Here is a 24,317-nt window from a genome sequence, read left to right as displayed (position 1 = left end):
CATTATAAAGTTTTTCAGTTATAAAACCAAAGAGAATTTTCTGAAGAATCTGGAAAGGACTTTGAAACAGATATGACTTATGAGCAAGACCTTCTATGACAGCCAAGGCAGGTAGACAATGGAGAGGGAGAATCTTCTAAGCAGGACCCCCAGCATGGGCAGAGGCAGAAAACTTAAACGTGTTGTGAGGAGGTCACTTGTTGGTTCCCAGCTGCTCAGCCCCAAAATAATCACACAGAAACTATATTATTAAAATCAATGCTTGGCCCATTAGCTCTAGCTTCTTATTTGCTAACTCTTACATCTTAATTTAACACATCTCCATTAATCTGTGCATCACCACTACCAAAAGTTTCAGCACATCTGTCTCCAGCAGTGTCTCCATGGCTTCTCCCTCTGGCTCTGCCTTCTTTCTCCCAGCATTCAGTTTAGTTTTCCCCACCTACCTAATTTCTGTCCTATCAACAGGCCAAGGCAGTTTCTTTATTCACCAATGGTATTCACAGCATACAGAGGGGAATCCTAATCTCAAACAAGCATGGTAAGCAGTTAAATGTGAGATGGTGGAGGATCAGACCGAATGGGTTTGAATCTCAAAGCTGTTATCTGCTAGTTGGGTAAAATTGGGTAACCTCTTAAACGTTTCTGTTCCTTGAGTTTCTTATCTGTAAGAATGGAGATAGCAGCACATTGCAAATGGAGCATTGTGCAGCTTGAACAAGATACGTCCTACTATGTAGCTGGGCTCTCTGGGTCTCGAGTTCAAGACCAGCCAGAACTACATACTGAGAGAGCTAGCTCAAAGATAGATAGATGATAGATAGATAGATAGATAGATAGATAGATAGATAGATAGCAGGTGCTCCATAAATACATACATTATTATTGCTGGAGGAGCAAGGGGGTGATGTGGGATCAGAGTGGGCAGAGCTTATAGGGGAGGAAATCAGAGAAGTGGGAAGATTGAGAAGCCCTGCAGGGGTAGGCCAGGAGCTGCTGGAGAGGAGAAAGAATTAGAGAGCAGAGGAGAGTGGAGATGGGGCAGAGGCTGGAGCAAGGGTCAGGTGGTAAGAAGATCTCAGACAGGGCAGAGGAAGAAAGGTGGGGGTCAATTCAAAGAGGAAAGGAGATCACTTAGAACTTAGACACTGGCTGCTTGGAATTTACATTCTAGTAGTTGACATTAAGGCATTTCAGTTTCTGGTGTTTTTTTTTGTTTGTTTTTTTTTTTTTTTTTTGAGGCAAGAGTTCACTCTGCAAACCAGGCTGCAAACCCTCAGCAATGCTACTGCCTCCGCCTCTCAAGTACTGGGATTACAGGTGTGAACCACCATATCCGGGTTCTCTGCTTTTAAATAATGTTCCTTGAAAATTCTGGGTCCAACTACCCCTTCCCCAGGCCAAAGGGGCAGGTTTGGGTGCCCCATTCTTACATTTCTGTCCTCCCTGGGGTGTTTCAGATGCAAGGCAGAGAAACTGAGGCCATAAAGCCAGGCCAACCTGTCTTTCCTGATCCCTCCTATGGCAAGTGCAGAGTCTTTGGCACCATCCTGTGCCACCGTGGGCAAACTGACAAGTGCCCCATCACTGCTGCCTTCCGTCACTGCCGCCTTCCGTCACTGCAGGTTCTAGCGTGCTTGGTAGACTCTGTGCAATGATATGTAGACACAGATGTGACTAGCAGAAATTTCTATCGAAAAGACACCTGTTTCCAAAGAAAATCCATTTCTCAAGTTCATCACATAGACAAAGGGATAGAGCCTTTAATGACTAAAGAGATCCACAAATATGAAAGATCCTAGTAGAAAATCAGGAGGAGTTCCACAGAGTTTTCAGGAAACAAAATATGAATGACCCTGAAGCTTGTGATGAAATAGACAACCTCACTCATGAAGAAAGAGGTCAAAACTGATACTACGCTGGGAAGCTATTTGTCAGCTGGGCAATTGGCAACATTCATAGCATGTGAGACTTTGAGGCTATGGCTGGGAGGACCAGGCACTGACGTCAGTATTTCAGTGCAGCTACCTACCTGGAAGTGGGTGACAGAGGACCAGTTAGATAAACTGTAGGTTCTGAAGAAAATAGAACACCATGCAACCGTAAATAAGGATTTGGTAGCTCTCTGTGCTGATTCAGAAGTATTTCCACCATAATGTAAGTGGGGGGAAACAGACAAGGTGCTGACCTATGTGCTTTAAAGTAACATAGGAAATGCCTTCATGGTTGTGAAATAGTTCTGGACAGATACAGGTACACTCCCCCCTTCCTGAGTCAGTTCTGAGCTGGGGAGTGTGTCGGCTGTAGAATGGGGGAGGTGGTGGGGGAGACTTTCTCTTTATGAGTCATGTATCCACCTCATAGCAAAGCTATCCTTAAGAACCACTGTTCTGCTGCCCCCACTACTCGTCTGCTCCCATCCTTCAACACCTGAGACAAGTGAAGGAGCTGGCCAAGGGGTCATAAGAGTGGGAGAGCTGCTCCTGACCCTTACCGGCTGTAGCACTCAGGAGAGTGTGGGAGAGCAAACCCTGAGGGTGTGAAAGCAGGAGAACTGGCCCACCCCTCACTCCTTGAATTAGCTGGGACAATGCCGGAGAGCGCACCCTGGTGGTGAGGACAGGGGAGAATTGGCAGGTGGACCTTGCAACTGCCTAGGCTCAGGATCAGGGTTGTGGCTTGGCCCGCCCCAACATCCACCTCATCTATGATTGCTGGAGCACATGAAGGGACCTGACCCAAAGACCCAAAGAGGCAAGATTCCCCAATACAGGGCAACAGCAGGCTATCCAAGAGGAGTCCCAGTGAGGGCCCAATACCAATAGTGCAGCAGAAACCAGAGGCCTCGAACCAGACCAATAGCTCTTTGCAATGAACACTTGCAAGTGAAGATACATGGACAGAAGGGTTTACTGTGTGACTCACTGCGTCGCACTGCAGCTTCCGTGATGAGATTTTATTTTTTTTCCTTTTTTTTCTTTTCCCTTTCTTCTCTTAAATTTTGTTTTATTTTGGAAGTGGGTGAAGGGACCAAGGTTGGATGTAAGGGACAGGGAAATAAATGGGATTGAGATACATGACGTAAAAGACACAAAGAAAAAGAAAGAGAAAAGAACCTCCGTTCTCCTGTCGTGCTATTTACTGAGCTCGATAGATGCTGTCTGTTTCCATATGTTGACCTGCAATCCCCACCTATAGCATGCAGGCATGCACACATCCTATAAAGAAGGGTTCCTTCTGACTCACTCCCCCCTCCAGGAGCTCGGCATCACCCTTCACACGGCAGACATCTGGGGCATTTGAAAATGTGTTTACAGAGACCGTGTTCTCCAGTTACTCTCACCTCCTGGTAGTCACGCTCCGTGCAGACCCCTCTTGCAGCTGATCAGAGATGCCATGTGCAGTCACTGAGACATTCCTCTTGGCTGTCATGGCTTCCTCACTCTAGGGAAGCCTGCCACCACCCAAGAACACGGGCAGAGGTCTACCTGGTGAGGGACTGGGGTCTGCTGCTAACGACCATGTGACTGAGGCATCTTAGAACAGTTAAAACTTCAGATGACGGCGGATCAGCTTGACAAGAGACTGGGCCCCCAGCCAGAATGACTAAACTAAGCTGCTTCCAGATTTGTGACCCAGAGACCCTGGGTAACAGTAAACATGCCTATGTTAAGGGCACTAAATTTGGGGCAGTTTTTTACCCAGTGATGTGTAACTAACACAGTCAAGATGTCCTGATGGAGTGCTTACTTAGGGCTGATTCCGTGAGGGATACCATGGGAACAGACATGCTCTGCACCTCGGGGGAGCAAACCACATGTGCATCTGTTCCCAGACTCATCACTGCTGGCACAGATGCTTTTAAACCCTCTCTTCTCACTGCACCACTGGCTTGTGGTGAGTGGTGGTGATTCAGGATATGGGCAACATGAACACACTATAGGACAATACGGAACTTTCTGGAGTCGTGAAAATATATAGCTTGATGGGTTTAATTTTATAGAGCTGTATATGGCTTTGCGGGGAGGCGGTTTCAAGACAGTGTTTCTCTGTGTAATAGTCCTTCCTGACTGTCCTGGAACTCACTTGGTAGACCAGGCTGGCCTCAAACTCATTGAGATCTCCCTGCCTCTGTCTCCTAAGTGCTGGGATTAAAGGCATGCACCACCACTGTTTCTATGGATTTTTTTAAAAACTCAGCAAATGAACATTTACTGTTATGTATTTGATTATACTGAAGTAATTACTATGGGGTTAGAGAGATGGCTCAGCAGTTAAAGAGCCCTGGCTGCTCTTCCAGAGGACCCGGGTTGTGGTAGTTTGGACAGAATTGGCCCCCATAATCTCACAGGAAGTGGCACTGTTAGGAAGTGACTTAGTTGGAGTGAGTATGGCCTTGTTGGAGGAAGTGTGCCACTGTGGGGTCAGGCTTTGAGTTTTCCTATGCTCAGGATACCACCCAGTGTCTCAGTTGACTTCCTGTTGCCTGCAAGACATAGGACTCTCAGCTCCTCCAGCACCACATCTGCCTGTGGGCTGCCACGGACTGAATCTCTGAAACTATAAGCAAGCCATGGGCAACCCTTATAAGGAAAACATTTAATTAGGCTCGGTTCCCAGCACCCGTGTGACTACTCACAATTACCTGTAACTCTAGTTCATTGGGGTCCAACACCTTTTTCTCACCCATGCATGTGGCACACTTGCACACATACAGACAAAAACTCAGACACACAAAATAAAGACAAGTAAATAAAGTCATATAGTGGTGCATGCATTCACCCCTGCACCTGGGAGCAGAGGCAGGTGGACCTCTGTGAGCTTGAAGCCAGACTGGTTCATGTAGCACATTCCAGCCAACTGTGGTATACAGTGAGACCCTGTCTCAAAAAAGAAAGGAAGAAATGATAAATTGGAAGGAATGTTTAGTTCAGTGGTAGAACCCTTGCCTGGCATTTAGGAGCTGAATTGGAGTCTGGGGAGATGACTCAGCAGGTGGGAGTACTCGATACCCAACTGTGAGGACCTGAGTCTGAATCCCCCCCACCTCATAAAAAGCTGAGCAAAGCTATGCATGCGCTTGTGACCCCAAGCACCATGGTGGGACCTTGCTGGCTGACAGTCTGGCCTCAGTCTCAGTGAAAGATCCTGCCAAAACAAAATAATTGGAAAATGGCCTCGAAGGGCAGTCAGTGGTTTTGTACACAGAACATGAACACACAAGTGATGTATGCACACAACACACACGATGAATTGGTGCACACATGTGATAAGGAAGGTAATATGTTAATGATAGAGGAGAGGCAGTGGATGTAGTACTGCAAAATCCCTTCGATTCTGTTACATGTTTAAACACTGCACTGTAAATCATTTGGGAAGCAAGACATTTTGTGCCAACGTGCACCGATTCCTTCGTTTATTTTTATTATTTTGATGGCACAGAAGCATTCTAGTTTAAAAAGAAAAAGAAAAGCCAAATGTAGAAAAAGTCACTCCCCTCTCTGATCCTACATCTTTTCCTCTTCGGTGTTACCCAGTTTCCGGTGGGTGTGGTGGGTAGCTTCTAGACTTGTCCCTAGTCATGAGGGCAGGGTGGGTGGCTTCCAGACTTTTCCCTAGTCACATGGGTGGGGTGGGTAGTTTCCAGACTTTTCCCTAGTAATGTGGGTAGGGTGGGTAGCTTCCAGACCTTTCCATGGTCACGTGGGCGGGGTGGGTGACTTCCAGACCTTTCCCTAGTCACGTGGCGTGGTGTGTGGCTTCCAGGCTTCCCCTAGTCACATGCATCCAGAGGGTATCAACCTTCTCCATGCTCTTCTCATCCTGCAGCCCAGCCTGGCCTAGAACACACACAGAGCTGCAGGTATGAATGAACCATCCTGCCCAGCCTTTCCCACACTCCAGTACACGTGTGCCATGGGACTCCCTTGGTACTAAGTCACACACATCACCAAGATGCCAAGTGGGGGAGGACTTGACTTCTCTAAGACGTAGGCTCAGAGATGAGGAGCTTCACCTGGCACCCACAGCATGTTAGAAGTGCAGACAGGGGCCAGAAGATCATGGGCCGACCCGGTTTCTCAGGGATACTGAGCCCCAGTGTCCAACCCTCACAACCCCGGAAAAAAAAAAAAAGAGAGATGGGATTGTTCTCCCATTCCCAGATCTGACAGCCCTGCCAGGGGGGATTCTAGCCAAATGGGAGTGGGGAACATGGCCATGCTGCAGGCTGGTCTGGTTCTGCCCCTTCAGGGAGGAGCCTGGCTTGGTATATCCTGACCAAGAGGAAGTCCACAGAGTGCTTCCTCTTTTCTTGCCCTCTGGGGACACTGGGGGAAGGGGAGAGAGTGTTATGAAACTCAACCCTTCCCCAGCCTCCTGGGAGGACCTATCAGCTGGAGGTCGCCACACAGATGGGGGCAGAAAAAGCAGCTTCAAGGTCTCCCCCAGCACCTCCGCTGCCCCCCACTCCCCTCCCTTGCACCTCCTATCACACCTGGCCCTGAACAGGCCCCTGTTCCAGGAGCAAGGACCATGCCTGGGAAGGTAAGATTTGAAGATTCCCTAGGCCGGTGTCCCAGTCACCTCCTCGCAGCAGCCCTGTACCCCATGAGAAGTGGGGAGTTCACAAGCAGACCAAGCCCCTCCCATTGCTGGGATTCCCGGGCTGCCTGTGACACCCTGTACCCCGACTGTCTTCTTATTTTACCATCACTATGACCAAACACCGAAAGACCTCAACTGCAGGAAGGAAGTTTTGGGGGAGAGCTCGGTAGCAGGGGGCAGCTGGTCACACTGCAGTCAGAAAGAGAGGGAGAAACGCTGGCGCTCAGCTCCTCTTCTCTGTTTTAGTCCATTTGGGACCTCAGCTCATACAACGGCACGGCCCACACTGAGGGTGAGTCTTCAGTGAACACAATCCAGACAGTTCCTCACAGGCGTGCCCAGACATTTGTTTCCATGGTGACGCTGGATCTCGTCAGGTTGACGAGATTAACCCTCCTGTCACGCATCGGGTGGCCTTGAGCCTTTGCTCATCCCACAGGCACCACAGGAACCCCTGTGTGGTGAGACCCAGGCTGGGCTGTGTCCTCCACCAATACAGTTCACAGTGTTCATCCTCCACCCCGACCCCAATATATACAGCGTTTTTCCCCCTCACTCTAAATGGCAGGTTTCGGTGTGTGCCTCTGTAATTGAACGATTGGATAGAAAGTTGCGAAGTTGCTCCAGCACCAAGACTACCTTATCCATCTTTGTGCTCCCTTAGCCCAGCAGAAACAACACCCTGCGGGGCCAGTGGGTGAAAGTGCCTTGCCTCACAGTGTGATGAGCTGAGTCAAGCCCCAGAACCCATGTTTCAAAAGAAGAGTTGGGTGCAGGGATAAACGTGCATAATCCCAACAGTCCTACTGTGAGAGAGGAGTCTGAGGCAGCAGAATCTCCTGGAAGTTGGGGCCCAGCTTGCCTAGGTTATGAAGCATAGCAGAAGCTGCCTAAGAAGGTGGAGGAAGGAAAGAATTGACGCCTGAAAGGTGTCCTCTGACCTCCATTTGTACACTGGGATACATGCACACACAATGATGATGATGATGATGATGATGATGATGATGATGATGATGGAACTTGGAAAAAGGAATGCATATATTATCAGAACTGGAGAGTGAAGAGTTGGGATTCCATCCTAACATTCACTGGTGGCTCTTACCTAAATGAGCCTCAGTTTTTTTCACCTGTGAAACGGGAACAAGAATCCTCCCTGAACTGACTTTGAAAAGCAAGAGAGGGCCAGGCGGTGGTGGTGCACGCCTTTGATCCCAGCACTCGGGAGGCAGAGACAGGCGGATCTCTGTGAATTCGAGGCCAGCCTGGTCTACAAGCACTAGTTCCAGGACAGGAACCAAAAGCTACGGAGAAACCCTGTCTCGAAAAATCAAAAAAAAGAAAAGAAAAGCAAGAGAGGGGGCAGACAGTTGGAGGATGGAGGAGCTTTTGGGGGGAGCAGAGTCGGGGAGTTGGTAGGGGCTGCTGGGGACATCTTAAGGCTTGTCTTCTGAGGCTAATGCTTGCCCCTCTTGTAAAGGAGGACAGTAGTGACCTCTGTCAGTACAAATGTGTGCGAAATGACTGTGGCTGCTTTGCAAACAAAAGGGGAAATACTGGAGGCCCAAAGTAACGATTGCAGCACCCCCACCGTACCCAGCTGGTTTTGAATAGGAGATAACCAACAATGGTCCCAAGGAACTCAAAATACGGAATGCAAATGCCCATAGACATAGGAAAAGTATCCGGGAACTAGCCAGTGTCTTGCTCACTGCTAAGTGGGTCCTGTGTTGTTGCCTGGGTCCTGCCCTTCTGGGATGAGGTCTGTCTGAGTCCTCCATTCACCAGTGCCCCTCTCCCACCCCTGATACGTTGATTGTACACACTACAAACATCACTGTTACAGGCCACACTAAAGTACACCCACTGGCCATGAGAATTTGAGTTCTTGTTCTACCATTGTTTGACTCTATCGCACGCCTTTAATCCCAGCACTCGGGAGGCAGAGGCAGGCAGATCTCTGTGAGTTCGAGGCCAGCCTGGTCTACAAGAGCTAGTTCCAGGATAGGCTCCAAAGTCACAGAGATACCCTATCTTGAAAAACCATAAAAAAAAACAGCTCATGCAACTGAAGGCAGAGAGACCCCAGCTGGTGAGTGACAGTGAGCCCAGCCTCTGCCCTTCGCTGTCTCGGCCCCAGGCCCAACCGACAGGACACCTTCAGAACAACCCTCCTAATTCCTTGGCCTCTAAAAATCCTGCACAACCTCAATTCTATTTTGTTCACAAAATCTCTGGGGTGTTGGCATGTTACAGGATCTCTTGTAGTCCAGGCTAGTCTAGAACTCCCCAGGCAGCTGAGGATGACCTTAGACTCATCATCCTCCTGCCTCCACCTCCCAAGTGTTGGAGTGACAAACGTGCACCATGACACTAAGCAAGAAGTTTCTGACTTTGTTTCTTTAAAAAGTCTTTGGACTGGAGAGATGGCTCAGCAGTGAAGAACAAGTCCTACTCTTCCAAAGGATCTGAGTTTGGTTCCCAGCACCTACACCAGGAAGCTCACAAATGCCTGTAACTCCAGGTCCAGGGGATCCAAGACCCTCTTTTGGCCTCCTCGGGCCCCCCGTCACACATAAAAATAAATCTTTAGAACCAGGCGGAGGTGGTGCAAGCCTTTAATCCCAGCACTAAGGGAGGCAGAGGCAGGAGGATCTTTGTGAGTTAGAAGCCAGCCTGGTCTACAGAGTGAGTTCCAGGACAGCTGTAAATACACAGAAAAAACCTTGTCTTCAAAAACAAAAAAACAAAACAAACAAACAAAAAACCCTTTAGAAACATCAAAGAAATTAAAGGTCTTTTTGCTGTCTGAGAATAGTTAACATATTCTCACAAGTGACAATATGGCTCACAAGTGACAAGGAAAAAGGGCGTCCTACGAGTCCCCTCCCAGGGGGAGACCATCCAGCTGTTCAACTATCCATCCTGACTCGGTCCAGTATGGTCCTTAGCGCTTGCTCTATGCACCTAATGAACAGTATAACCACCCAACACTATGTTGCTTTCTTCCCAATTACCCATGTATCTTGACATTTGGACTCTATTAGTACATAAGGAGCTTCTCATTCTTTTTCTTTTTTTAAAGTGTTTTAGTGGAACTGTGATGTGGGAGTGATTTCTTTCTAATCTGTTGCTTTCATTGATTAATTAATAAAGAAACTGCCTAGGCCCATTTGATAGGCCAACCCTTAGGTGGGTGTAGACAGAACAGAATGCTGGGAGAAAGAGCCAAGTCAGTGAGTCTCCATGATTCTCTCACTCCAGACAGACGCAGGTTAAGATCTTTCCTGGTAAGCCAGCTCGTGGTGCTACACAGAATATTAGAAATGGGTTAGATCAATATGTAAGAGCTAGCCAATAAGAGGCTGGAACTAATGGGCCAGGCAGTGTTTAAAAGAATAGTTTCCATGTAATTATTTCAGGGCATAAGCTAGCCATGTGGGCGGCTGTGTGCCAGGAACATAGCCTGCGGCTCCGACTTCAACAGAACTGGAGAGACACCTTGGTGTTAAGAGCACTAACTGCTCTTCCAAAGGACCTGGGTTCAGTTCCCAGCATCTACCTGAACACTCACAACAGCCCATAACTCTGGTTCCAGGAGATCCAACACCCTCTTTCCATCTCCACAGGCTCCTGTACACATGTGGTACTTATAAACTCACCTAGGCACGCATGCATGTGCATGCGCGCACGTGCACACACACACACACAATCTTTTTTAAAATGTTTGCATTGAAGCATTATTTACACTCTGTAGAACTCACCCTTTGGCTTTGACAGCGCAGTGGTTTTTGACATATTCATCCTTCACAGAGATATTCATCTGTCACAGTTCACTTCTGAGCCACCCAAACTACCCTCCCCTTCATTCATTAGCAGTCACCAGCTCAGTGCGACCACTGTCTGCTTTCTGTACCTGTATATTTGCCAGTCTGCACACATCGCGTAAATGCTGTCACACATATATGAACTTTGGGGACTTTTTTCACTCAGTATAATGTTAGCAAAGTTTATCCATGCTGAAATCAGTATCATTGATTCATACCTTTTTACTGTCTATTAATAGCCCATTGTAGAGATAGACCACATTTTGTTTAGCCATTGATGGGCATTGGAGTTGCCTCTGGTTTGGGGCTGTTTTGAATAAAGCTGCTCTCAGACTTCAGACCCTTATGTAAACATATATTTTCAGTCCCCTTAGCTATATACCCATGAGCAGGATTGCTGGGTCTTAGGAATTTCCACTTATAACCTTCTGAGGAACTGATAGACCCTTTATCAAAGAGGCTGTTTTTTTTACATTTTTAGTGTGAGTGTGTGTTCATGTGTGTGCCTGCATGCCAAGCCATATATGTGGAGGTCAGAGGACAATTTGAAGGAGTCAATTTTCTCCTTGTGGGTCCTGGAGATTGAACTCGAGTCCTTAAGCTTGGCAGAAAGCACCTTCACCCACTGATCCCCCTTACAGGCCCCCCGGTTGTCTTTCAATCTGTATCTTTTCATGAGCTTATTGACCATTTGTATAATATCTTTGGGGAAATGCCTGTTTATATTCCCTGCCCATTTTAAAATTATGTTATCTTTTGACTCTGGGCAAGGTAGCACATGCCTGTAATCCTAGCACCCAGGAGGGAGATGCAGACGGATTAAAAATTCTAGGTCCATCTGGCTGCATAATGAGACACTGTCTCCATTCCCTACCACCTTCAAAATAAATAAATAAAACTTTTGTGCTGTGAATGATACGATCAAGAAAACAATGATCGAGCATGGGCACACACCTTCAATCTCAGTGCTGGGAGGCAGAGTTCGAGGCCAGCTGGATATGTATAGTGAGTTCCAGGACAGCCAGGGATACACAGTAAAATCCTCTTTCAAATATAAAAACTAAAAATGAGAAAGAGAGACAGAGAGAGGGAGGGAGAGAGGGAGGGAGGGAGAGAGGGAGGGAGGGAGGAAGGAAGGAAGGAAAAAAACACCACTCACAGAATGGGAGAAGTGACATTTTTGATAAGGTGCTGGGATCAATAATAAAAAGACAAACTTTTTAATGCATTTTTGTGTTTGTCACTCTGTACCTCAGGCTGTCCTTGACCTCAGGATCCCCCTGCCCCAGTTTATTGAATGCTGGGTAACGTTTCTAATTTGTTCAAGTCCAAGCTACCTATTTTTCTCTCATCTTCTTATCGCACTTAAGATTTTGCCAAAGCCAGAGATCTGCTTCTGTGTCCTTCCGACCGTAACCTTAGCTTGCACAGTCAGTTCTTGACCTGTCCAGACTTCCGGTGTAAGATGTGAGGAAGGTGTGTGGCGCATTCCTGTACTAGCGACTCTCTAGCTGTCCCAGCGCCCCTTGCAAGGCTCTGCTTTCCCCACCATTCAGTGGTCTCAGCAGTTGTGTTGAAAATCAACTGGGCATTAAGTATTTACTTTTTAACTCTCAGTTCTGTTCCACTGAACGATAATATCTGTCCTGCGCCTGCTCCGCCACATCTTGTCGCCGTAGCTTTGCAGTAAGCTTTGGAGTGTGGGGGCATGAGTCCGCCATCCTTGCTCCTTTTCAAGACTGTTTAGGCTGCTTTGGATGCTTTCACTTCCACATGATTTTTTTAAATAATTTTTAATATTTATTTATTATGTGTACAATATTCTGTCTGTGTGTGTGTATATCTGCAGGCCAGACCTCATTACAGATGGTTGTGAGCCACCATGTGGTTGCCAGGAATTGAACTCAGGACCTTTGGAAGAGCAGGCAACGCTCTTAACCACTGAGCCATCTCTCTGAGCCCCTCCACATGAATTTTTTTTGTTTTGTTTTGTTTTTGTTTTTTTTTTTTTTTGGTTTTTTTTTTTTTTTTTTGGTTTTTCGAGACAGGGTTTCTCTGTGGTTTTGGAGCCTGTCCTGGAACTAGCTCTTGTAGACCAGGCTGGTCTCAAACTCACAGAGATCCGCCTGCCTCTGCCTCCCAAGTGCTGGGATTAAAGGCGTGCGACACCACCACCCGGCCTCCTCCACATGAATTTTAAGATCAAGTTGTCGTTGTGTTTCGCACACACAATGACAGTCTGTGTGTGGGAGGGTGAGGGATGTGTCTTTCTCAGTCACTTTCCCCCTTATTTTTTTGAAACAGTCTCCTGGTGATCCCAGCACGCTCACTGACTGGGAAAGACTAAATGGAGTTTCTTCACTTCTCTTGTAGATTCTTCAGGTTAGTGTATAGAAATACTTATGTTTTTACAAATCCTTTTTCTTTTTGACAACTATTTAGTATTCTTTTATTTTCCCAGGCCCTAAATTATAAACATTTGGGTTATTTCCAGACTTCAGTGATTCTCCCAGTACAGCCCATGAGGCCTCCTCCACATCCCGATCATCTCTCTGGGCGGTCATGACTGCTAAGTTACAAGCACTCTAGTGCAAGCCACAGCATCTTGCCCTTGACTGACTTCCTTAGCCTGTCCGCCCTCTTGTAGTTCATGCTTCACTTAGCAGCCACGTGGATCCTATTCAAAATTCGTCTAGTTTGCTCACTTTTCTCTCAAAACCCTATCAAGTCTCCCTTCTCTATCAGTTAAAGGTTAATATTGAGTTGGGCAGTGGTGGTGCACATGTTTAATCCCAGCACTCAGAAGAGGCAGAGGCAGGAGAACCTCTGAGTTCGAGGCCTGCCTGGTCTACAGAGCGAGTTCCAGGACAGCCAGGGCTACGGAGAGAAACCCTGTCTTGAAAAAACAGAAAAGTTATTATTGATACCATTCATGGCTTCTACTCCAACCCCACTGCCTCTGTCTGGAGACAGAAGAGACGAATCTAGGTTTAGACATTCCCCACCAGGTGGCTTCCTGCCAGGTTCTGCTTCAGTCACTAGACTACAATGGCAGCAAAAACTCTTTCCAGGCCATCTTCCTCCTGGAGGCAGCATCTATCTAGGTTGCATGCTGCTTTTTGTCTTTGGAATGAGGCAGGTGGTTCAGCACTGGCTTCTGAGCACTGCTCCAGTCAGAGCTTGGCCAGAAGTTTCAAGTCTCAACAGTACAGACAACCACAGATATCGGCCCAAGCTTTCTACGTTTGATTCTTTCGGTGACCTCCTTAGGTCAGCACCATTTTCATCTGCACTTGACAGGAGGAGACTGAGGCTCAAAGAGGTTGATTATTACCAAAGCCAACCGGCAAGTAGCCATGCTAAAGCTGAGCTTCCCAGAGTCTTCCAGTAGTCAGCCTGATTGTCTACGACAACGGTGGGATGGATGAATGACAGGAGTTTGCCACTTCAAAGTCTGGTTACACACTGACTTAGCATCAAATCTGTAATCATATAAATGTTTTAGTGTAAATATCAAAGCTAGGTGAGATTTTTTATTACATTGTGTGTGTGTGTGTGTGTGTGTGTGTGTGAAAGAGAGAGAGAGAGAGAGAGAGAGAGAGAGAGAGAGAGAGAGAGAACATGAGAGAGGAGAAGACAACTTATAAGAGTTATTTCCATCCTTCCACCACAGATCTTGGTGGGGCTCAAACAGATTATCAGACTTGACAGCAAGCATTTTTAGCCCCCTGAAGCATCTCAATAGCCCTAGATGGGATTTTTAAAAAATAATATATCGTACTGAAATTGTTGTTGTTGTTGTTAATGTTTTGACTGCACATATGTGTGTGCACCATGTGCATGCCTACTGTCCATGGAGGCCATAAGAGGGTGTGTGATTTCCTGGGACTGGAGTTACAGACAGCTGTGAGCCACCTTGTGAATGCTGGGAATGGAACTCTGGTCCTCTAGAAAAGGAGCATTCCAGTGCTCTTAGTCTCTGACTTATCTCTCCAGCTTGAGAACTTTGTTAAATTTAAAAATGGGAATAGCAAATGGCAAGGATGTGAGGCAGTGACTTAAAATTCACAAGCTTCTGGTGGAAACACGAGCCACAGAGACACTTTGCCAGCTTAGTAGTTTACGGTACAGCTAGACAGTCACCTGACTCCAGACCCAGTCACTCAAGAGAAACAGAAACAGGGCCTCTCTCAAGGGCTTTAACCTGGCACCTGCAGCAGCTTTGTTCATACGGCAAAAAGTCTAAAGACAACACAAATCCTATCAGCGAGCAAATGGATAGACAGCGGCAAGTCTCTACTGGAGAACGCTATTCGGCCACGAAAAAGGACAAACTAGTGGATCGTGTAACAATGTGGAGAATCTCAAGAAATCAGTAAGTGAGCAGAGAGAAGAGAAACAAAAGAAGTATGCCTTGTGGTTATGTTTATGTGAAATTATAAGAAAGTACGAAGCTAATCTATAATGACAAACAATGAATTTGTAGGGACTGGGGAGATAGCCCAGTTGGTAGAGTGATGGTCTACTACAGATAAAACTCTGGTTCCAATCTCCAGCACCCAATGAACCAAAAATATTGGTGCACACCTGTAAGCCCAGCACTTGGGGGCTGGATTCAGGAAAATCAGGAGCTCATTCTCAGCTACATGGTGAGTTCAAGGTTAGCCAAGGCTACATGAAATCATGTCTCAAAAAGAATAAAAAATCTTTTGCCAATTACATGAAGTCACGTAAGAGCTGGAAGAATTAACTGGAATTAAGGAAATTCTTTAAATTCATTAAGGAAACCTTTGGGGACATAGAAATAAATGTGTTTGCTTTTGAGACAGGATCTCAGTATGTAGCCCAGGCTGGATTCAGACTCACCAAGTAGCTGAAAAAACATTGAATTTCTGTTCCCCTTCCCAAGTGCGGGGATTGCAGGTGTATGTAACTGTGTCCCATTTATTTAGTGTCTGGGATCGAACCAGGGGCCTTGCGAATGCTAGGCAAGCCCTCTATCAACTGAGCTGTAAACCTAGCCCCAAATATTCTGAATTCTGATTAAGGGAATGGTTCCACAGGCAAGTGTTACTTGCCTAGATTTACGAATAATTTAATAATTATTAATATTAATAACTGTACCTTTGAATTATTTTTTGGTTTTTCAAGACAGGGTTTCTCTGTGTAGCCCTGGCTGTTCTGGAACTCATTCTGTAGACCAGGCTGGCCTCAAACTCAGAGATTCGTCTGCCTCTGCCTCCCAAGTGTTGGGATTAAAGGCGTGTAATACTACCACCCAGCAAATTTTTTTTTTTTTTTTTTTTTTTTTTTTGGATTTTTCGAGACAGGGTTTCTCTGTAGTTTTTGGTGCCTGTCCTGGAACTAGCTCTGTAGACCAGGCTGGCCTCGAACTCACAGAGATCCGCCTGCCTCTGCCTCCCGAGTGCTGGGATTAAAGGCGTGCGCCACCACCGCCCGGCCACCCAGCAAATTTTTAAATCATACTTATTTATTGAGTGTGTATGTGTGCGGGTGTTCACGTGACATGACATGTATGCAGTGCTCAGAAGACAACTTGTAGGAGTCTGCTCTCTCCCTCTACCAGGATCCGACCCAGGTAGGTCACCCTCCTAGTAGTAAATGCCTTAACCCACTGAGCCATCTCACCAGCCCTAATTATGCCTTTTGTTTATTAAAAAAAATTATGTCACAACAGGGTTGGTGAGATCGCTCCATGGGTAAAGGTGTTCACAATGCAAGCCTGGATACCTCAGTGAAGTGGAACCCTAGGCAAGGTGGAGGGAGAGAAATGACTCCACCAAGCTGTCTTGTATGCACACACTAGTGAACACACACAAACCAAAAATCATCTGGGCTCAGTAGGTTAAAGCCCTTGCCTTGCAAAACTGACAGCCCAGTCCTATAGTAGGAGAGAACCGATGCCCAAAATTTGCTCCCACACATGCCATGGCTCTTAAGAACCCACACTCACATGCATATCATACACACATACACACAATAAGAATAAAATTTCTCACTGTGTATCGCTGGCTGGCCTGGAACTTGCTGTGTAGATCAGACTGGCCTGGAACTTACAGAGATCCACCAGCTTCTGCTTCCAAAGTGCTAAGGTTAAAGCTATGAACCACTATACCCAGCCTCATAAAAATATTTTTAATTATGCCACAATAAACATGATAGGAACTTTAGGGACATGAATGACAATTTTTATGACAATACTACTTTAGCAAAAACTTCTGGGAAATGGTTTGAAAAGGAACTTGGTTCCTCTGTGGTTCTGTCATCAAATGACACCTTGTCAACAAAGATGCAACAAAGGCTGGTCATATCTAATATCCCCTGGGCCTACCCCAGGACCTGCCTTTCTCTTCCTGGAGGCCCTGGGAGCATGGCTGGGGCAGGCCAGAGTGCTGGATGCCTAATGCCCTCTAGGCATCCCTCCCCTAAGACCCCGCAGGAATGTTTAAATGCCCAGGCCCTTGTCTCAAAGAGGATAATGTGTGGTGTGTGTGTGTGTGTGTGTGTCTGTGTGTGTACACAATACACTGCCTCTAGTCTCAGCAGACAGAACCCTTCATTGGCTCCCTTCCCATCTCTGTCTCCTTCACTGTCCATAACCAGTATTGTTTACTCCTACACAGACCAATTCCACTTCTGTGTTGAAGTCAATAAAACCTGCTCAAAACTCAGTCTATTTTTATAAATAGGGCATGCATATATTAAAGAACATAACAAACACGTAAGTGTAGGGTGAGTGTCTTTCTCAGTAGTGGTTGTGTCTTGGGGGAGGGGCAGACGACAGTTGGCCAGGCTATGAGGCAGCTCTGGTTGTCAGAACTGGGGGAAGGGTACTAATGGACCTAGTGAGTGGAACTCAGGGGTGCCGCTACCACTGGGTCATGCCCAGAAGAGGTCATACCCAATACACATCAGCTGCTGCTGATGGCATGATGCACGCATGCATAAACTGAGAGGCACTGGTGGTCTGGCCTGGCTGGAGCACCGCAGTTTAGAGTGCCGGTCCCGTCTTTTTAAATGGATGTTCTCTGTCCCTGTCTCGTGCTGGGCAGGATGCCAAGCAAACAGGGCCTCCGTGGTCAGCCAGTCAGACTTTCTTCCTCTTCAACTTGGGAGGTCTTCTGAGCAATCTCAAATTCTGCCCAGAACAAGGCAGAGAATTCCTGCGTGTGGGTGCCAAGCTTTGCATGGAGTTTGAATAAGCGCTGGCAAAGAGAAGGAAAACCCTTTGCTGGGGGGAACTGAAGGGGCTGTGGAGAACCCCCAGAATCCTGGGGGCGTGGCTAGACTTAAAGGCGGATCCATTCCTTCCCCAGCTGGTTGGGAATCTTTGAAATGAAGGGTAGGATCATTTGATAACTCAATGCAGGATTCAAGATTTGGCACCGATGGGATTAGAATCCCGGAGACTGCTGATGGTGTAGTACACTGTCTGGGGCGAGGCCCTGGACTCCATCCTCTACAACACACACACACACACACACACACACACTCACTCCCTCGAGATTAAAATCCTTTCAGAAGGTTGGATTACAAATCTAGAGAACAGGGATTAGGACCCTTCACTTGGGTGGATTAGAATCTTTGAGGTCAGAGCAGAAAGTAAAATTAAAATTCCTTTGCCGGGCAAGGGGGCGGAAGGTTCAGCTGGTAAAGGTGCCTGGCACCCAACCTGGTGACCTGACTTCAACCCCGGGGAATTCACAGGGTGGGAGGAGAGACCTGAGTCCCCCTAACCTCCACACCACGCTGAAGCACCAGTGTTTGTACACATGCACGTAATCAATCAATCAATTATTGTAAAACAATAAAATCCTTTAGGTGCCACATGAGTCTTTGGATATTGGGTCTCTTGGGTAGGGAGTCTGAATCCCTGAGGGTGGGTTTTAGAATCCTTTGTACTGGTTCAAACCAACGCGAGGTTAAGTGCATTAGTGAGGCGACAGGGAATCTATGGGCAATGGATCAACGCTTGGGGTCTGATTCAAGACCTGGTTAGGGCCCTTGAGGACAGAGTTAGCAAGGAATGTTGAAATTCTTTGGAGGTGGATTAAGAACTGGGCACAGACGGGTGGGAGTCGGTTTAGTATTTTAGGGGGCGGAGTCTGGTCATTTGGGGGCGGGGTTTGCATCGCCCAGGGCGCGGCTAAGGCTCCCAGATGGCCAGTGAGAGCCTCAGGGTCGCGGCTTCCAGCCTGTGCTCACCCCGGTGTCTCTCAAAAGGGTGGGAAGGAAGCAGAGTCTCTGGGACAAACGACTTCGACCCCTTCGGAGAGCCGTCGCAGCCTCCGCAGCCCGCAAGTCTTCGTCGTTTGCTCCACGCTTGCGATTCCTGGGCCGCCAGGGACCGCGGAGCTGGGGGGTCGTTCGAGCTGCGAGGATCCGGGCTGCCCGCGAGGCGAGGGGCGGGCGCCCAGGTGAGTGAGGTGGTGGGATGGAACCCCGAGAACCCGCGGTCCTTGGGCGCCAAGGAGCTGGGGTCCAGGGAGGGCTGCCGGCGCGGTGAGCAGAGAAGGGACAGTCCCAGGAGCAACCGATTGGTGGTAGGATGCGCCGTCGACAGCGGGTGGAGGGTGTCCAGGTAGCCAGGTGAAGGGAATGGGAATTGCCGCTGCCCAAAGCGATCATGGGATAGCCTTAGATAGAGGAAGCTCAGGCAGGGGAGTGACATTGCTGAGCTGACGCTTCTCTGACCCACCAGGTTCCCCTTCTGCTCAAACACACACACACACCAAGAAGAAGAAGCAGGAGGGGAGGGAAATGCCCATTCAGTTCCCAGTGGGGGTGGGTGGGTGGTAAGGTCACGCAGGGTAGGCAGCGGGCAGGGCTAAGGGAGCAGCTGGGGCAAGACATGCCCATGCCCGCCACACCCAGGCCCGACAGCAGCTTGAGTGAGTCTCTTCTTCAACCTCTTCCCCTGCCCTCCTGGTTAACCCCTACACCAAACTCCAGAACCTCTTACACAAGGGCCATAATCCACCTTAAACTCCTGCTTGTGAGACCCCGGCCAGGTCACTGGTTGCACTCTGGATTCCCCTTCCTCTTCTGTAAAAATATGCTCTTTTAAGTCTCCCGCTGAAGCTGGGTAGCTCAGGGAGGGAAACAGATCTGCGTGATCCTGGACGCGGAGCTTGGCTTTTCTGTGCCTCTGTTTCCATAGCTGCGGGATGGGAATGATAAGGAGAGTTTGCCTGCCCCCGATTCAAACTGCTTAGGGTTGGAGGTGTTTAGAGTTTCAGATTATGGCAGAATTCTGGATTTTAAGTATACAGGGAGGCATCTGAGGCATGAAAACTAAGTTTAAAGAGGAAATTTGTGTATGTTATCGAGACTTCTGTGTGCGTGTACGGTTTGGTGTGTGCTCAGGTGTTCGTGCACACATGGAGGCCAGAAGACAGACAACCTCTGTGTTGTTCCTCAAGCAAAGTCCACGCTGGTTTTGAAGACAGGGTCTCTCATTGGCCTGGGGCTTGCTGGGTAGGTGGGGCTGACTGGCTACTGAGTCCCAAGGGTCCAACTGTTTCCACCTTCCTAACACTTGGATTAGCACAACTCCCAGATCGCTTTTTTCCCCCTGATGGATTCTTGTGGCATAGCTCAGGTCCCCCTGTTTGCAAGACACTCATTTTACCAACTGGGCTATCTCCACAGCCTATGATTTTTGTTTGTTTTGTTGTTGTTATTATTGTTTTTCAAGACAGGGTTTCTCTGTGTAACAGCCCTAGCTGTCTTGGAACTCACTCTGTAGATCAGGCTGGCCTAGAACTCACAGAGATCCGCCTGCCTCTGCCTCCAGAGTGCTGGGATTAAAGGCGTGCGCCACCAACACCCATGATTTTTACACATTGTTTATTCACAACCCAGAGACAACTAATGTCATATTTCTATTAGCACCAACATTTTTACTTCAACTCATAGCCTCAGATCAGATACAATTTTTTTACTTGGATCATCCTGTCAGTATTCAAAATGTCTCGGATTTTAGGACATTTCAGATCTAGGGTTGAGGTGCTCCCTCAGTTTTGAAGATGAAACTAAGAACTGAAGGAAAGGGGGCCAAGTAGTGGCGCTGCCATTCAGAGCACACACACACACACACACACACACACACACACTCACACTCACATGCTGAGTCTGAGAGAGAGCTGGAGGAAAAGTCCTTGGAGCACTAACTATCAATCAAGTGCACTTTCTACTGTTCCCATCCAGGCCTGAGATTCCCACACCAGCATCTCCAGGAAAGCATGTTAAAATGCACATTGCTAGGGCAACCCCTGAACAAAAGTCTGGGGAAAGATACTGCTGCTGCCCAGGAATCCCACTCTGACTGCAGCAGAGCTGGGTGTGGTGGAGTGCTCTTGCAATCCCAGAATCTGGGAGAAGAGACAGGAGGAGCAGAAACTCAAGGTGATCTTTGGTTATACAGCAAGAGTTTGAAGCTATCCTAGGCTGTGAAATCTTGTCTGTAACAAAACAAAGCAATAGATAGCCGTTCACTTTCGTCAACGAGGGATGCATTCCAAGATTCCAGTAGATGCCTGAGCTGTAGGCAATACTAAGCTGCATGTATATCTTTTACATATGAAGGTTTTTCTTTGGTAACTCTAAATTAATGACATCACTACTCTTGTGCCTGGGGCTATGATTTAAACAATGAACGTTGCTTGAACTTGAACATGAGTAACTACCAAGTGGGCAGGAGAAATGGACAGATACATAGCAGTTAGGCCTGAGCTTGAGGGCCTGCTTGGGAGCCTGTCTTACACAAGCCGTAGCATGTCACACTAGCCCCTTCTCTCTGACTCAGTCTACCCAGCCGGAAAATGAGTACAAGAAGGATAGCATGATCACAACACACACGCACATGCAAAACACATGCTCACAATTTCAGTGGGTATACAGGCCTGTGTTTTCCCAGAAACAGACCCAGACGAAGTTTCAACTGCAAATAGCTTACTTGGGAGTTGATTCCAGAACCTTTGATAGAGAAGTAGGCAAGAGGGAGCAACCCAGCAATTCCCACTGTGGCTCCCAGAGCCCCATCCCACAGGCCATGTGGATGCAGCACCAGGCCAGGTCAGAGGTGAGAGAACTGGCACGTTGGCCTCCTGCCTGTCAGTCCTTGGTTGGGGGCTGCTCCTGTAGGTGTGGTTTGCTGGCCTGTCAGCTTGTGAAGCTCAGACAGAGCAAACACCTGTAGTCACAGAGCGATCTCTACAACAGAGGAGCTGGGGCCGGCAGTTGGAAGTCCAACCAGAATGTTCCAGAACGGTTCGGTGGTAACGGCTAGGGACAGGGCATGCACAGCATCTGCTTGCATATACAACTGTCAAACCCAAGGCCAGGTGTTAGCAGAGGTTACCCAGGTTAGGGAGGGGAGGGGCATGGAGGGAGTGAAAGGAGTGACCTAAAGGGGCCCCAGATTCACTGTGATGTTTAAACTTTTAGCATGTGTGTGCTAATGTCTCAGAGGAGAACAGAGAGGTTTCACTGCATTTATCTGTGTGTCTATATACACATAAGTGGGTGTGCAAACTAGAAGGTAAATTGTGAGAATCGGTGCTCTCCTTCCAACATGTGGGTCCCAGGGTTCAAACCCAGGTCCTCAGACTTGGCAGGAGGAGCTTTTACCTTCTGAGCCATTCCAACAACCCCAAGAGAAGACTTTTTAAACCAAACATGTGTGTGCCATAGGATGGAAGTACATTATATACATGTATGAAAATGCCACCGAGAAAACGATTGTTTTGTGCAATTAATATCTCCTGATAGAGTGTTCTGAGTCTATACTCTCCTTGGGACTGGAGAGACAGCTCAGTGATTAGGAGCATTTACTGATCTTCCAGAGGACCCGAGTTCAGTTCCCAACACCCTCATCAGGCTGTAACTCCAGGGGAGCCATCATCCCTGGTCTGCACAGGCGTACGTACTCATGTGCACATATCCACCTGTAGACAGTACATAATTAAAAGTAATAAAATTAATCTTTAAGATAGTAACACACCCTCCAAAATATAAACTAAACCAGGGTCTAGAGCTCTATCAACCGGAAGATGTGTTCTTGTGGCTTTTCTTTCTTTCTTTTTTCTTTATGTGTGTGTGTGGTGTATATTGTGTGGTGTGGTTGTATGTGTGGTATTGTGTGGTATGTGTGTGGTGTATGTGTGAGGAGACTGGAGGTAGATGTCATGAACCTTCTTTGATTGCTCTCTACTTTATTCATTGAGGCAGGGTCTCTCAATCAAACCCAGAGTATGCCGATATAGCTAGTCTCCCTACTCAGTTTGCACCACAGATTCCCTGTTCCAGCTTCTAACGCTGAAATTACAGACAGGTTCCCATGCCCAGCCAGCATTTATGAAGGGATTATGAAGGCCAATCCCTTGCTTGCATACAAGTGCTTCAACCATTGAGCCCCACCTCCAGCTCTTCTCTCTCTCTCTCTCTTCTCTCTCTCTCTCTCCCTCCCTCCCTCCTTCCTTCCCTCCCTTCCTTCCTTCCCCTCCCTTCTTCCCTTCCTTCCTTCCCACCTTTCTCCCGAGGAGAGCCTTGAACTTTGGATTCTTTGGCCTCCACCTCCTGATTGCTGAGGTCCCGGGTACATGCAGGAGCCCTCGGCATCTGTGGGGCTGGGGTGGAGCCTGGAGCTCTGTGCATACTATCTGAACACTCTAGCAGCTGAGCTACATCCTCAGACCATGTTCTCGTGGCTTTGAGGATTGCATCCGTGAGATACAGCTGGGTGTTGGACTTGAGAACAGCGCAGCATGCAAGAGTGAAAAGTAGCCTGTCACCAAGCTGGCCACCATGTTCTATGTAAAGGGGACAACCCGCTCCAGCGAGGAGCACCTAGTTTTGTGAAGAAAAATGAGCAAACTGGAAGGCTCTCCTCACCCAGATACCTTTGTAACTGCTGCCAAGAAACCTGGGTCCCGAGGAAGCCTGTGTCTGTGGATGCCACAGGAATTTGCTAGGTTCACGGCCTGTTCTTTATTCCACAGTCTCCTCCTTATTCCCTTGACTGGAATTTCTCACAGAATGTGAAGCTCGGCTGGTGGCCCGCATGCCCCAGAGGTGCCCCTAGCTCTTGTCTCCCAAAACATTGTGGTCACAGATATGTGCTGCCACACCCGGGTGCTAGGGATTCGAACCCAGGTCCTTATGCTTGCATACAAGTGCTTTGCCCACTGAGCCTTCTCTTTAGCCCTCTGGGCTGCATTTTAAAGAACGCTTGCATTTTTAAGAGAAAGAATGGAGATTCTCACCCAGGTGGTTTCAGATCTTATCCTGAACCTCTCAAACTGCTGGCCTCAAGACAGATAAAATGAGATTTAAAACATCCCGGGGAAGTTCACAGGTGCTGCTGATCTCTGGAGCTGGCCGGTGGCCTAAGAGTAAAGGCCTAAGAATTTGACTGGCAGTTGAACCAGCCACTGGGGCTCAAGTATCTCACACCAGCTTTCTAGCTGGGTCACACTTGGAAGCAGAAGCCAGAATCTTCCTCTAGGTGGTGGAGTCCCTAGATTTCAGGTGACCCAGGGCCTACTGTGCATCCTCTCTGGAGATTTTACTCCACCTGAGAATGAAGGACTGGACCTCAAGACTCTTCCAGTATGCATGGAACTCATAGCCTGGCCAGAGCGAGCTAAGTCTCCAAAAGGAGGGGTGTGAGGAGTGAGGGGTGACCCCCAAATGTCCACCAAAGTCAAGTCACATAGAGTAAAGGTGGTCTTCTCAGAATGTAGCCAGGGTGCCTGAGGGACCCTGTACCCCAAAAACTGTTTTAGAGAGGAACTTCTGGTTAGAAAGATGCCCCAGTCTCATGGCTGAGCTGTTCTAAGAACACAAAGTTCCTCTAAGCAGGCA

At 47.8% G+C, this 24,317-nt stretch overlaps 1 protein-coding gene across 2 annotated transcripts in view; it reads left to right on the top strand.

The window, feature by feature from the left end:
* Hck (HCK proto-oncogene, Src family tyrosine kinase) overlaps nucleotides 1-24,317 on the top strand; it is a 64,901-nt gene that overhangs the window by 2,389 nt on the left and 38,195 nt on the right. Inside the window, exon 1 of one of the 2 annotated variants that reach the window (XM_057780597.1) lies at nucleotides 18,630-18,868. The exons of the other annotated variant lie outside the window; for it this stretch is intronic. The gene's annotated coding sequence lies outside the window, so the exon portion shown is untranslated. Of the gene's footprint in view, nucleotides 1-18,629; nucleotides 18,869-24,317 lie in introns of those variants that run through there. 2 annotated transcript variants of the gene reach the window in all.

Source organism: Chionomys nivalis, chromosome 9, assembly GCF_950005125.1.
Source record: "Chionomys nivalis chromosome 9, mChiNiv1.1, whole genome shotgun sequence".
In the NCBI taxonomy this organism is placed as follows: domain Eukaryota; kingdom Metazoa; phylum Chordata; class Mammalia; order Rodentia; family Cricetidae; genus Chionomys; species Chionomys nivalis.
This window is presented reverse-complemented; position numbering and strand designations above follow the sequence as displayed.